Raw genomic sequence first — 13,136 nt, 5'->3', positions numbered from 1 at the left:
GTTTTATGCGTGGGACGCGTAGGAGGTTTTGGTTGGAGGATCTTAGGTTCCGTGACGGCGCATAGGGGGTGAGAAGGGGTCGAAGCAGAGGAGGGGTGTTGAGTTTGAAGATTTTGAAGGACAGAATGAGGGTCTTAAACTTGATTCTGGAATCAACGGGGAGCCAGTGTAGTTTTTTTGATGGTCGATCTGGCTGAGCATCTGCGGGGGAGGCCGACCAGAGTTCTAGCGGCAGAGTTCTGCACGCGTTGGAGCCGTGCTATCTCGCATTTGTTAGCACCCAAAAGGAGCACATTAGCGTAGTCCAGACGTGAGAGGATTGTGGCTTGGATAATGAGTTGGCGGGTTTTAGCGTTGAAAAAGCCTAGTATGTGGCTGAGGCTTCTCAGCAAGCCAATACAGGTGCCGGCAAATTTTTTGGTATGTGACCGAAAGTTGAGTGAGGCGTCCATCCAAACACCTAGATTTTTTACTAGGGTTTTGGGGGGAGGGATGGTGCCTAAGGAAGACGGCCACCAGTGCTCATTCCAGAGGCTGGTGTCTTTGCCAAGGAATAGCACCTCTGTCTTTCTGCCGTTGAGTTGAAGACAGTTCATTGTCATCCATTGGGCGACCGCAGAGAGTCCGTTTTTAAAGTTAGAGGATGAGCTGGAGGGGCCTTCTGAGAGAGCGATGGCCAGCTGTGTGTCGTCGGCGTACGACACTAATGTCAAGCCCCATTCTTTGGCCACTGCCGCCAATGGCTGGACATAGAGATTAAAAAGAGATGGGCTCAACGCCGAGCCTTGCGGAACTCCCTGCGGGATGGGGTGGGGTTTGGACAGGAAGGGGGGGGCGGAGACTCGAAAAGACCTGTTTTCGAGGAAAGATCTGAACCACTCCAAGGCATGCTCAGCTACTCCAAAGGTCTCCAAACGATTAAGAAGGATGTTGTGAGACACCGTGTCAAAGGCCGCGCTGAGGTCCAAAAGGATCAGCGCAGCACTTTGACCGGCATCTAGGATCGTTCGGAGGTGCTCTGTGGTGGCTAAGAGAGCAGACTCAGTGCTATGGCCTGGTCTAAACCCATTTTGTGATGGGTCTAGAATGTTGTTATCGACCATATGTTGGGATAGAGCACTGTTGACATGCGCTTCAGCGAGTTTGGACAGCCATGGAAGCAAGGAGATTGGACGAAAATTCTCCGGTTTGGATGGATCTAGGGTGGGTTTCTTGATGATAGGCGAAACCCACGCTTGCTTCCAGGCAGATGGTACACACGCTGAAGTGAAGGAGAGGTTCAGGATGGTGGTGATTGTCGGTAGGAAGAAGTTAAGTGATTCTAGGAATTGAGCCGGGCGCATAGGGTCCGCAGGGGAGCCAGATTTTACTTTTTTGCAAAGTCTGGTGAGGATATCGTCAGAGATTTCCGGGATGTGAGTCAAGATCGAGTAGTTGTGGGTAGGGGAAGGATTGCTGGGTGGGCTGGGGGAGTGCTGGGGAAAGGAGGTGTAAATTTTCTGTACTTTATCAACAAAGAACCTGGCAAGGTCTTCGCATTGTTGTTCGGAGGAGATAGTCGGGAGGGGAGCTTTACTGCTCTGAAGTTCTTGTACGAGCTTGAAAATTTCTTTAGCAGGGGTGGGGCTAGATTCGATCTTATTGGAGTAGAAAGTGGTCCGTGCAGCACGGATGGCTTTGTGGTACGCCTTTTGCAGCAGTAGATATTTTGTTTTATCTTCTACGTTGTACTCCCTACGCCAAAGGCGTTCTGCCTTTTTGCACTCTTTGCGCAAGTTTTTGAGAGTGTCGTTGTACCAAGGGTTGGAAGGGGAGTTACGGCCTTTTGCCCATTTGGCAGGAATGAGACTGTCTAGTCCGTCCGTGATCCATTTATGAAACGCACTGTAGTTATCGTTGATGTCGGAGTTGGTGTCAAGGTGGAAGTCCCCTAGGGTCGAGTGGAGGGCGTCTCGAGATAATTTATGCCATTGTCTTTTTAGACGGCGGGTCGGTGCCATGTTGTGCTTGCTTTTATTGACCAGAATGGTCAATTTAATGAGGGAGTGGTCCGTCCATCCCATAGGGAGGGGTGCCTCTGAGGTGAGTTTCTCTAGGTTTGAGAAAACTGGGTCTAGGATGTGACCAGCAAGGTGGGTTGGAGTGGAAATGAAGGATTCGAGTTGCAGTGCGGAGAGATCTGCAAGGAGCGTTTTGATCATAGGGTCGTTTATTAGATCAAAGTGAAGATTGAGATCTCCCAAGATCGTAAAGTTAGAGCTTTTAGTTATAAGAGAAGTAGTAGTCTCGAGAAGAGCCTCAATGAATTTTGAAGTGGGGCCAGGTGGGCGGTAGATATAGAGACCAGATACAGCGAAGTTAGGGTTTATGATAATTTTAAACTGGGCGCTTTCACAGTCTGGAAGGTCCTCCTTAACAAAAGAGCAAGAAAACGTTTTCCTATAGATTATAGCGATACCGCCACCTCTTCCATCTCTGTTTATTGTCGACATGAGATAGTCGTCTGGCAGCGTAAGGTTGGGAATGGTGGAGGTGCCGTCCCGTAACCAAGTTTCACAGAGGAAGAGGATGTCTGGATTGTCGTCCAGGATAAGGGTATTGACCTCAAGGTGGTGTCTGGCTAGCGATCTTACGTTGAGGTGATAGATCGTAATGGAGGTGGTTTTCTCCGGTGCTTGGAGCTGCTGAATGGGGTGGGGTGTAGCCGTAGAAAAGCTACAGCTTTGACATTGTAGGCACGTGAGGCCGGGCTTACCTGTGGTATTAGCGCAAGACCGCCCGGGGTTCAGGCTATGTAGTAGCTCACTTTCATAGGAGAGGGTTAGTGACGAAGTTAGGCCAGGGGGACTGGCGAGAGGCGATGACTTGGCGAGGACGGGCGAAGACGGGCTTGCCTTAGGCGCGCCTTCGGCGCGCAAACGGCGCGCCCGCTGCGCCCGTCCGCTGCGCGTACGGTATTGACACATCCCTTATAGGAGGGAGGAAGGGGGAGGAAGGGGGGCGTGGCTTCCAAGGGGGCGTGGCCTGTCAGCACGCCGGCAATGGCGCCGTGGAAGATTTTCGTGAGCCCGCTGACAGCGTGAGGCAGCTGTGCGGTGTGCTTTTTAGGACCGAGTCTCGTGAAGCCAGGTGAGTAAGTGCTTAAAAACAACAAGTTATTCAGTGACACAACATTTTTAAAATCAATTAGCGTCTAGCTCCCGGCTTTTCGCCTCAGGAGGTTCCAAGGTTCTGGCAGGTGTGCGGTATAGGTCAGCATTTTATACCTGCTCGGAAGGGGGCGTGGCCTCCAAGGGGGCGTGGCCTGTCAGCACGCCGGCAATGGCGCCGTGGAAGATTTTCGTGAGGCAGCTGTGCGGTGTGCTTTTTAGGACCGAGTCCCGTGAAGCCAGGTGAGTAAGTGCTTAAAAACAACAAGTTATTCAGTGACACAAAATTTTTAAAATCAATTAGCGTCTAGCTCCCTTTTTCTACCCTTTTTCTACCCAAGACCAAATGGTGACCAATCTGGGTGGAATAGTGATCTAGGCAGTTTTAGTTATCTATCACTGTCAGGCATCACCCCCTTTACTGTGCCTTTGTTACGACCAATCTTTTACAATGGTCAAACCAACAATTCCTATGATGGGATGAAAAATTCAGGGTGGGGTTGTTGACGAAAGTCTGGTGATTTCCTGAATATCGGGGGTAGTGTGGTAAGGGGGGACTTATGTGAGAATTCTGTGGCGTCCACCTTGGACACAATAGTGTGTCCAATAGAAGTGACCGGTGGTGGGAAGATTGTGAATTTGAGGGGAGACAGTGGGGCGTGTAGGCAAAGTTTGGGGGTGACGAATCGTCCAGAACAAGCACCACTGTTACCCAGGAAACTGATGCTAATTCTGCAGATATTGTTGTAGACCAGGAAGGGAACTCTGAGAGTCCGATTAACCTTCCACCCACGCTAGCTATTGAGGTGGGAATCAGAGATGGCCCTAACCCGGGGAAGTTTTTGTCATGGAATATTGCGGGGCTAGGTAGTAGACTATTGTCCCAAAATTGGATAGATTTTGTCAACGAGTTCAAAGTGTGTCTATTCCAGGAGACATGGGCTTGCGATCCCATCTTCCTCCCAGGCTACTTACATTTTTCCATCCCAGCGATTAGGGGTGCCAGGGGTCGACCTATGGGAGGTTTAACAGTTTGGGTTAAGCAAGGTTTACAAATTAAAGTGAAAGTGCTGGACCTGGGTTGCAAGGATATCCAGCTGCTAAGAATGGCATCGGACAAGTGGGGTGCGATAGACATATACAACATTTATGCTAGGGGTACTAACACCAGGAGCTCCCCCACCCTAGAGGCCCTGTCCACTTTCCTCGAATCACAGTCCTTGGGAAACAGAGTGGTAGTGGCTGGTGATCTTAATAGGACCTTCGAACCGTTGGATAACACGTAAAAATCACTAGGGCAAGAGGAAGGTGTCCAATGGGGTGTCCCGACTCTAAACCTGGCTCCGGTCAAACGGTGGATGAAGGATATATTGCTATTAAATGCAATGTGCCTAGAATACGGGTTGAGGGCCCTTAATGGAAGGACAAAGAGTGACCTGGGAGGTGTTTGTACATTCGACAATGGCCACAACAAAAGTAGAATAGACTATGTCATTTGTAGCCTCAATTTATGGCAAGGGATATGCGATATGGAAATTAAGGGAAGATTGGAAAGCGATCACAATCCCCTTTGTGTCACCCACACTTGGTGGACGGCCATGCCAGGCAGTTCGCAACCTCGTGGTGGAGTATTACCTGTTATGGCCAATGACATGCGTAGAGTCAAATGGCCAAATGTGCTGGCGAATGTAGCATCTATGGACTATATAAGTTTCGAGGTGGATACTGCAATCGCCGCCATGGAGATGGCAAGCCCCGTAATTCCTGGGTCTAGTGTAACCACAGCCATACATGATAAGTTTTTCTCCCTTTTAAAACCACACTTCATGAGATTGTCCAAGACAAATAGGAAAGTCCCACCCAAACCGGCTAGGTGGTTTAATAAACAGTGTAGGGCAGCAAGATTAGAACTGGGTAGAGCAATTAGAAGCAGGGATTGGGCTATGATTGGTGTAGCCAGGAAACACTATAATGCTAGTGTTCACCTGGCTAAGAAAAAATGGGATGAAGAGTATTGGGATGAACTGCTGGAGGCCTCAGGGGCAAGGGATTCCAGGCTTTTCTGGAAAGTTGTGAAGTGGGGTAGAGGTGGCACCCCAAATAAACCAGATAACTATGTTGATGAGGCATCCTGGGTGGAGTATTTTAAACCCCAGTACGCTGAGAATAGGGAGGCCGTGGCTCTAGAAGCAATTCCAGTTGTATTCTGTACGGAAAGTTTGTTTTCCCCTAAAGAAGTAGAATTGGTAATTTGATCCTTACAAGGGGGAAGGACACCGGGTTTAGATGGGATACCCTCTGACATATTCAAAAATGATAATGTACGGTGGGCCAGGTATGTGACCCTACTGGGAAATGCCATAGCAAAAGGGGCTGTAATCCCAGAAATATGGAAGGGAGCAATAATTATACCCATCTACAAGAAAGGTGATCGGTCACTCCCGGCCAATTATAGGCCAATAAGTTTGATTGCCACTGTCCAAAAAGTGGTAGGGAAGATGATGGTAAACAAACTGATGGACTGGGTAAAGGAGAACAATGCTCTTTCCCCTTACCAGGCAGGTTTCAGGCAAGCAACCAGTACGGTAGACCAAATATTCCGTTTCACAATTTTGAGGTGGGGAACAGTGCTCCTTGGCAAGGGCAGCCTATACGTCGCTTTTGTCGACTTGCGGGCTGCCTTCGACCTGGTCCCAAGGAGCAACCTCTGGACAGTTTTGAATGGAATGGGGGTCCCGCCTGAGTTGCTCACTCTGATAATGAGGCTTCACGAGTGCAACTTTGCCAAAGTCCAATGGGGGCTGAATGGGGAATCCACTGTCGACTTCCCGGTTGAACGGGGGGTACGACAGGGATGTGCAATGGCACCCTTGCTCTTCTCCCTATTTATTAATGGAATTGTGGGTAGAATGTTGGACGCAGGTGTGGATGCACCTTCGCTAGAGGGCATCAGGGTCCCGATCCTGATGTTCGCTGACGATACCCTAATTGTGTCCAAAACCCCGGCTGGACTGCAGCGTGCTCTAAATATATTTGATGTTTTCTGTGGGGAGCATGGCCTTGAAGTTAATGTTGGCAAGACCAAGCTGATGGCTTTCTCCCAAAGGCGTAGACCCCGACCAAGGATATCCCTGAACAACATTGAGCTCGAGGTAGTAAGTGTCTTTACTTATCTTGGGGTTGATAAGCCAGGTTGGTCCCACCACATAGATAAGGCGGTACTGAGGCACCAGCAGATTGCAGGGGCACTTCGGGTGGAGCAGGCAAAATCAAAAACGAAGCCTATAAAACCGGTTTTTCTATAGGGTCAGCCCTATATGGGGCAGAAGTGTGGGGTTTCGAGAGGTTCCCTACTCTACAAACATCAGAGAATAGGTTTCTTAGGGGAATTGTGGGTCTCCCCCAGAGTGCGCCATTAATCCCGCTCGGTCTTGATCTAGGGAGGAGATCTGTTAGTGACCGAGCTCGATTAAGGCCTATTCTCTATTGGAGACGGCTATGGACAACCCCAGAGATTCGACACTATGCCGACGGGTTTCTAGCACTGATTAAAGCAGATACCTTCCATAAAATACCATGGTTGACGAAACTCAGGGTCTTTCTGGGTGAGCTTGGCCTCCCTAATCTTTGGGATAATCCATCTGGGGAAGTATTCCCAAGTAAAAACACCATTAAGACCCTTTATTGAGACTACATAGAAGAAAGACTTTGGAGTAGTACAATGGGGGGAAGATTTTTGGAAATCAAAATGAGACCTGTATTAGAACAATATTGGGACAGTATTACTGTCCCAATGGACAGGAAGCTATTTTTCCAGTTAAGGTCGGGTTCTCTTCCCTTGAGATCCTTGACGGGTAGGTGGCGGGGCTCGAATACCTCATGTTGTCCGGTGTGTGGAGTAACTAACGAAAGCGTAGGCCACTTTTTATTTTTGTGCGAGGCCTATGCTATTCCAAGGAGAGTATGGTTGGCCCCAGTTTGCAGAAACCTTGGGGCATCTAGTGGTGTTGAGGGGCCAAGAATCATCTGTACCTCCACTGATATGCCCATTGTGCTGGAAACAGCAAAGCACTTGGGGTGGTCATGGTCTATTAGGCGGAGGGCTTTATCTGCTAATATGAACTGACATTGTTATATAAGTTTAAATTACTTTTTTTTCCCTTTTTGTGTTAAAGCTTGCACAAATGTTTTAAATGTATTTATATGTATGAAATATGGATTTTAATTAACATGTGTTTTTAAATGTATGTTTGTGCTTTTATGAGTATATATCTCGGATAAAGCTTTACAACAACAACAACAAATTAATTGGTATTTCATTATGGTAATTGTGTAATTAAAGTTTAGGTATGTGTTGTGGTGTTTAGAGGTATAAAGGGTGGGAAGTAATTTATTTGTAATTTCCGAATTAATAATTGGTTGTTAATTAATTTTAATTCATTATTTGGTAATTAATTATGGTAGTTGTGCAATTATTTTAGGTGTGTGTTGTGGTGTTTATAGGTGTAAAGTGTGGGAAGACATTTATTTTTAATGTATGAATTAATAATTGGTTGATAATTAATTTAAATGATTTAATTGGTAATTAGTTATGGTAGTTGTGTAATTACTTTTTGTGTGTTGTGGTGTTCATAGGTGTAAAGGGTGGGAAATTATTTATTTTTAATTAATGAATTAATAATTGGTTGTTAATGAATTCTAATTAATTAATTGGTAATTCATTTGAAGTATTAGTGTAACTAATTTCAGGTGTGTTTTGTGGTGTTTTTAGGTGTAAAGGGTGGGAAGTAATGTATTTTTAATTGATGAATTAATAATTGGTTGTTAATTGATTTTAATTAATTAATTGGTACTCAATTATGGTTATTGTGTAATTAATTTTAGGTGTGTGTTGTGGTGTTTATAGGAGTAAGCGGTGGGAAGTAATTTGTGTTTAATTATTTAATATATAGTTGTTAAAGTTAATGATCTAATATTTATTTTGGCTGTTTATTGTTTTATTTTATATAATGTTTGTAGGTTTTTGTTATATGTATTTAATATTATAATATGTGTTCTTTTTATATGTTTAATATTTTTTTGTTTTTCAATATTGTTTATTTTCTTGATTTTGTTTTTAATGTGTATATATATTTTTAACTGTGTGAGTGTGAATAGTAATTTTTGTTTCTCTGCTATCCAACACTTTCGCTAAATGTTGCAGTCACTGGAGTGGGAATAGTCATTTTAACGCCTCCACTATCCAGCACTGTCCCTACTTTTGTACTCTCTGAAGTGGGAATGGTAATTTTTACCCCCCCTGCTATCCAACACTTATCCTACTGTTGCATTCAGTGGAGCGGGAATAGTAAATTTACCCCTCCACTATCAAACACTTTCCTTACTATTGCACTCTTTGGAGTTGGAATAGTAATGATTGCCCCTCCGCTATCCAACACTTTCCCTACAGTTGCACTCACTGGAGTTGGAATAGTAATTTTTACCCCTCCGCTATCCAGCACTTTCCCTACTTTTGCACTTACTGGAGCGGGAATACTAATTGTATTCCCTCCACTATACAGCACTTTCTCTACTGTTGCACTCACTGGAGTGGGAATAGTAATTTTTACCTCTCTGCTATCCAACACTTATCCTAGTGTTGCACTCAGTGGATTGGTAATAGTAGAGTTTTCCCCCTCCACTATCCAACACTTTCCCATCTGTTGCTCTCTCTGCGGTTGGAATACTAAGTGTAATTCCTCCGCTTACCCTACTTTTGCACTGATTGTATTGTGAAATGTAAGTTTGTATTTTTTTCTAATACTTTAATGTTTTCATTTATTATAGATTTTAGTTTTTTTATATTTAAAATCATTAATACATATTCTTATTTTTTGTATTATTTTAAACTTTTAACATAAATTAAAAATAAGTTTTTTAAATGTTAACATATATGTATAAATTATTATGGGGTCGATTCGTATTCGGGAAACAAATCCGTAAGCCGATTCGTATTCGTAGCCATTTCCGTAAGAATCGTCCAAATCCGTCCAAATCGCGTAGTACGATCCATTGCGAGAAAATACGTCCGATTCATTGCGAACCGTACGAAAATGAAGGGTGAATCCGTACATCGACCCACACAGTGAACCATATGATTCATAAAAATGCTGTACGACCCGCCAAGTACGCGATTTGCACGGTAAACATCACGTATGAGCAATTCGTACGGAGGGCAACACTATCACATACGTACCGTACCCCTGAAATCCAGGGGTGTACACACTGTACCCGGGGGGGCGGGTGTTTCATACGCATTTTGAGCTAAAATCTGCTTTTACGGACGTTTTAAGCTCCCGTAGAAAAAGAGTCGTACAGAGTGCTGTCGATACGATTCGTACTTGCTGGTTCGGAAAATGCAGCTTCGATCCGTACCGACATCTCGTACTGCACATTCTGAATGCGATTCGTATGGATTAGTGAGTTGTATGTTCTTCGGTACGATTCGTACGGAGAACTGCTTTGGGTACACATCGTACTACATCGTACGGTTCTGCATACGATTCGTATGGGATAAAAGCTCGGTACGGCTATTCGGAGGGCATTTTACAGAATCGGAATCGGCCCCTATGTTCGTGTGTTTACTTTCTTTTATTAATTTTATTTGTTATATTTTATTAAAATATATATTACATGTATTTTATTTTGTTAATATTAAATGTAACATGTAATTTATTTAATACACATTATTTTATTTTATATTGTTATAAAAGTCGATATTTTATACATCTATATTTTTTACAGCAATATTTTTGAGTCAATATTTTTGTACTTACCTTTTAAGTATAGGAGTCGATATTTTTGTTGTCTATATTTTTTAGTCAATATTTTTAATATCAATGTTGTGTTAGTGCAACCATATTTGGTGTGGCCAATGTGCGACACACAAGATGAGTCACCATTAGTTCAAGTGTGGTCGTAGGTGCATCCTGCAGTGTTGTGGCCTGGAAGACTGCAGAGCCCTATCCACATTCAATTTTCTCTTTTTCGAGCAGAAACCTGGCTGAGTGACGTGAGGTGAGTAATCATCTCATGTTCTCGGTGAATCTGGGTGAAAAATGTACCACACAGGCGAGCAGTGGTGCTTGTATGAGGAGTGATGCACCTTCACTACTCTCTCTCACGTGATGCCGGCCCTATTGCATGTGGCATGACATATAGTTCACAGTACATGAAGTAAATGTATGACATTTCCCATTTGTAAGTACTGGTTATACTGTGAAATGAGGGTGCAAACATCACTGGTGCCAACTACACAAGTGCCTACATGTAGGCCAGTGTGCATTTGCCAGTTGATGTTTCATCTACAGTAGAGTTTCAATACACTCATACACTGACTTGTGACATGCATGAGGGAGTGATGTTTAGAACTGTGGGGATCATATGTGTCTACACTGATCTTTACAACGTAATGTGAGTTTGCAATACTAAAGAGTGGTGTGATGTGCCTGCCTATTAGGACTCTTGCGATTCCACATCTTCATGTCATAGTTATTCAGGGACACCCAACACCTTAAAAGGTGTATTGGCTTATGGATATACAGTCTGTGGCTGGTGTCATCACCTGTGCCAAGCAGGATTGGGGATGTTCATATGGCTATATGGAGTGTTGTTGTTGTACTGTGTGAATTCAGAGTAGCTTTAACCCAATTGTTTGGATCTCAATGTTTTCATGGAATTGTATCTGCTAAATGTGATACATATCTATTCTACATATGTAAAACTGACATTTGACTTTTCAGGTAGTGGAAAAATTATAACATTTGGAGTGCAAAGTGTTATTAGTGTGCAATGAGCATTTGCATGTGACATGATGCCTGCCACATCAGAAATAGTTAGATTTTTTTGACTCTGGGCCTTGGGTGAGCACTGTGTTAATCTCACACTTGGATCAATCCTATTTGGTTGTATCTCTTTATAATGGTATACAACAAGTGTCAAAGTATGCAAGGCGATGAACTATCCTTGCATGGACATAAGGATGGAGTGCATAAAATCTCATCAATGCATTTGGGCCAGTCTGGGTTTATGACATGAGTGGACCCAACTGTTTGCAGGTCATGTTGCAAACATGCATGTGCTCATGTAAAATTTTAAGCCTATGGAGTGAACCATTAAGGTGGTGTGATATGTGGACTTCTTCAATGTTTTCAGTGGATTTGTGATGGTCAGGTGTAAAATGCAGTTTCAATAAACCCAAGTTACATGTCATTTCAGATACATCCAGGGCAAGTGGAGAAAAAGGGGCCAATATCGGCATTGCCGCCACGGAATGGCATGCAGTTTCCGCATGTGGGGGCACATAGCGGGCCCCCAGGGTATCAGGGGTGGGGTGGCACATGGGTGGTAGCTATGGTACCCCATTTGCATGCACAACGTGGCAGGCACCCAGTGCCTGCCATGTTGTGCATGCAAATGCACACAGTGCAGCCACAGCATTGTGGCAGGCGGTGCAGTGTGCACCACCTGCCACAATGTTGTGGATGGGGGATGCCACCGCCACGGTGTCTGTGGCATCCTACTTGCCGGTGCGGGACCACAGCACCACTGGCGTCTGGTCCCAGCACCCCTAGGGTGACGGGCGGACTTTTGTCACAACCTAATAGGCCCCAAAGTCATTATGCACAGCAGCTCCTGCTCTTGCATAGGCAAAACCTATTGGGTTTGCCAATGCTTGGTTTCATCTTATCACAAGTGCTCTGCGTTCAAATATAGAGGTCAAATGTCGAGCTATGTCTTCTGACAAATTGCCGCTTATTGTTTTAACATGAAAATGTTCTTCACTTTTCTTTTTCTGACTGCCAAGAGAAATGATGTGTACTACACAATATGAGAAAAGATCAAAATATGTTAAACAAAAGAAAAAGCCTGGTAAATGAGCAACATACAGTACTATTTAAATATGGTTTACATTGCTTTTTAATAATAAACGTATTCAAATTAAATATAAATATATATGTTGAAACATGTGAAAGCATACAATAAAAAGACTTTGAAAAAGAAATAAAAAATCAACATGACAATATGTGAGTATTAATGTTATTTATTACACCAACAACCTTTATTGAATGATATAAGCTACTCCTACTACATAGACATAGAATTAAAAAAAGTATTTCACGCACAAATGTTTAAATTAAATAATCACACTACAACTTAATCCATTTTGAAGAAAGTGTTGGATAGTAAAGGGATGAAATTTACTATTCCCACCCCAAACTAAACCAATTTGGGGAATGAATTGAGCACTCAAGGGGTGACATTTGCTATTACTCAGATCAATGAGAGAGAGAGGACTAGATATGCTAGACCGTATCCCCTGATTTATATGTAAATATCAATAAGGACTAGCTATAGAAAGAATTAAGAAGACTCAGGTAGGTACGTCAATGTGTAGGGAAAAGTATTGTTTTCCTTATAAAGCCCTCACCCACCGACCTAGTCGGTGGCATGCTTCATCATCGGGCCCACCACAGTGGCACCGAATGTGCCCCGGGTGTGCTTCAACGCCAGGAGACTGCGGAGCTGGTATGTTGCTGAGTGTGTAGTGAAAAGGGTGAGAAGGTGAAAGGTTAAAAGCTATACAGAAGATCCCAGCAACCGAGGGTTACTTACTTTTAATAAACTGGGCCTCTGTTAGCAAATAAAAGGCAGGTAGACGTAATTTTGGAGTATGGATTATGACCCCCAATGTCTAGTGTGGTCTACATGTTTCAGCCAGTGCCTTTGTTTAAGCTGGCTTTCCTCAGGACCATTTATTTAAGTGAGAAGGTGCAAATTAAATTAATATTAAACTTACATTAAGTGTTTGTGTAGTTCTTTGACTATGTGTGGCGCACGCTAAGGCGCTGTAACTGTTAGAGGGGGATTCCCTCAAGCTTGACTACACATAACACATAGGACAAAGACAAGACGTACATGGTAGAGTCATGTTAATATATTATATTG

The sequence above is a fragment of the Lissotriton vulgaris genome, chromosome 11, assembly GCF_964263255.1.
Source record: "Lissotriton vulgaris chromosome 11, aLisVul1.2, whole genome shotgun sequence".
Classification (NCBI taxonomy): Eukaryota; Metazoa; Chordata; class Amphibia; order Caudata; family Salamandridae; genus Lissotriton; species Lissotriton vulgaris.
This window is presented reverse-complemented; position numbering follows the sequence as displayed.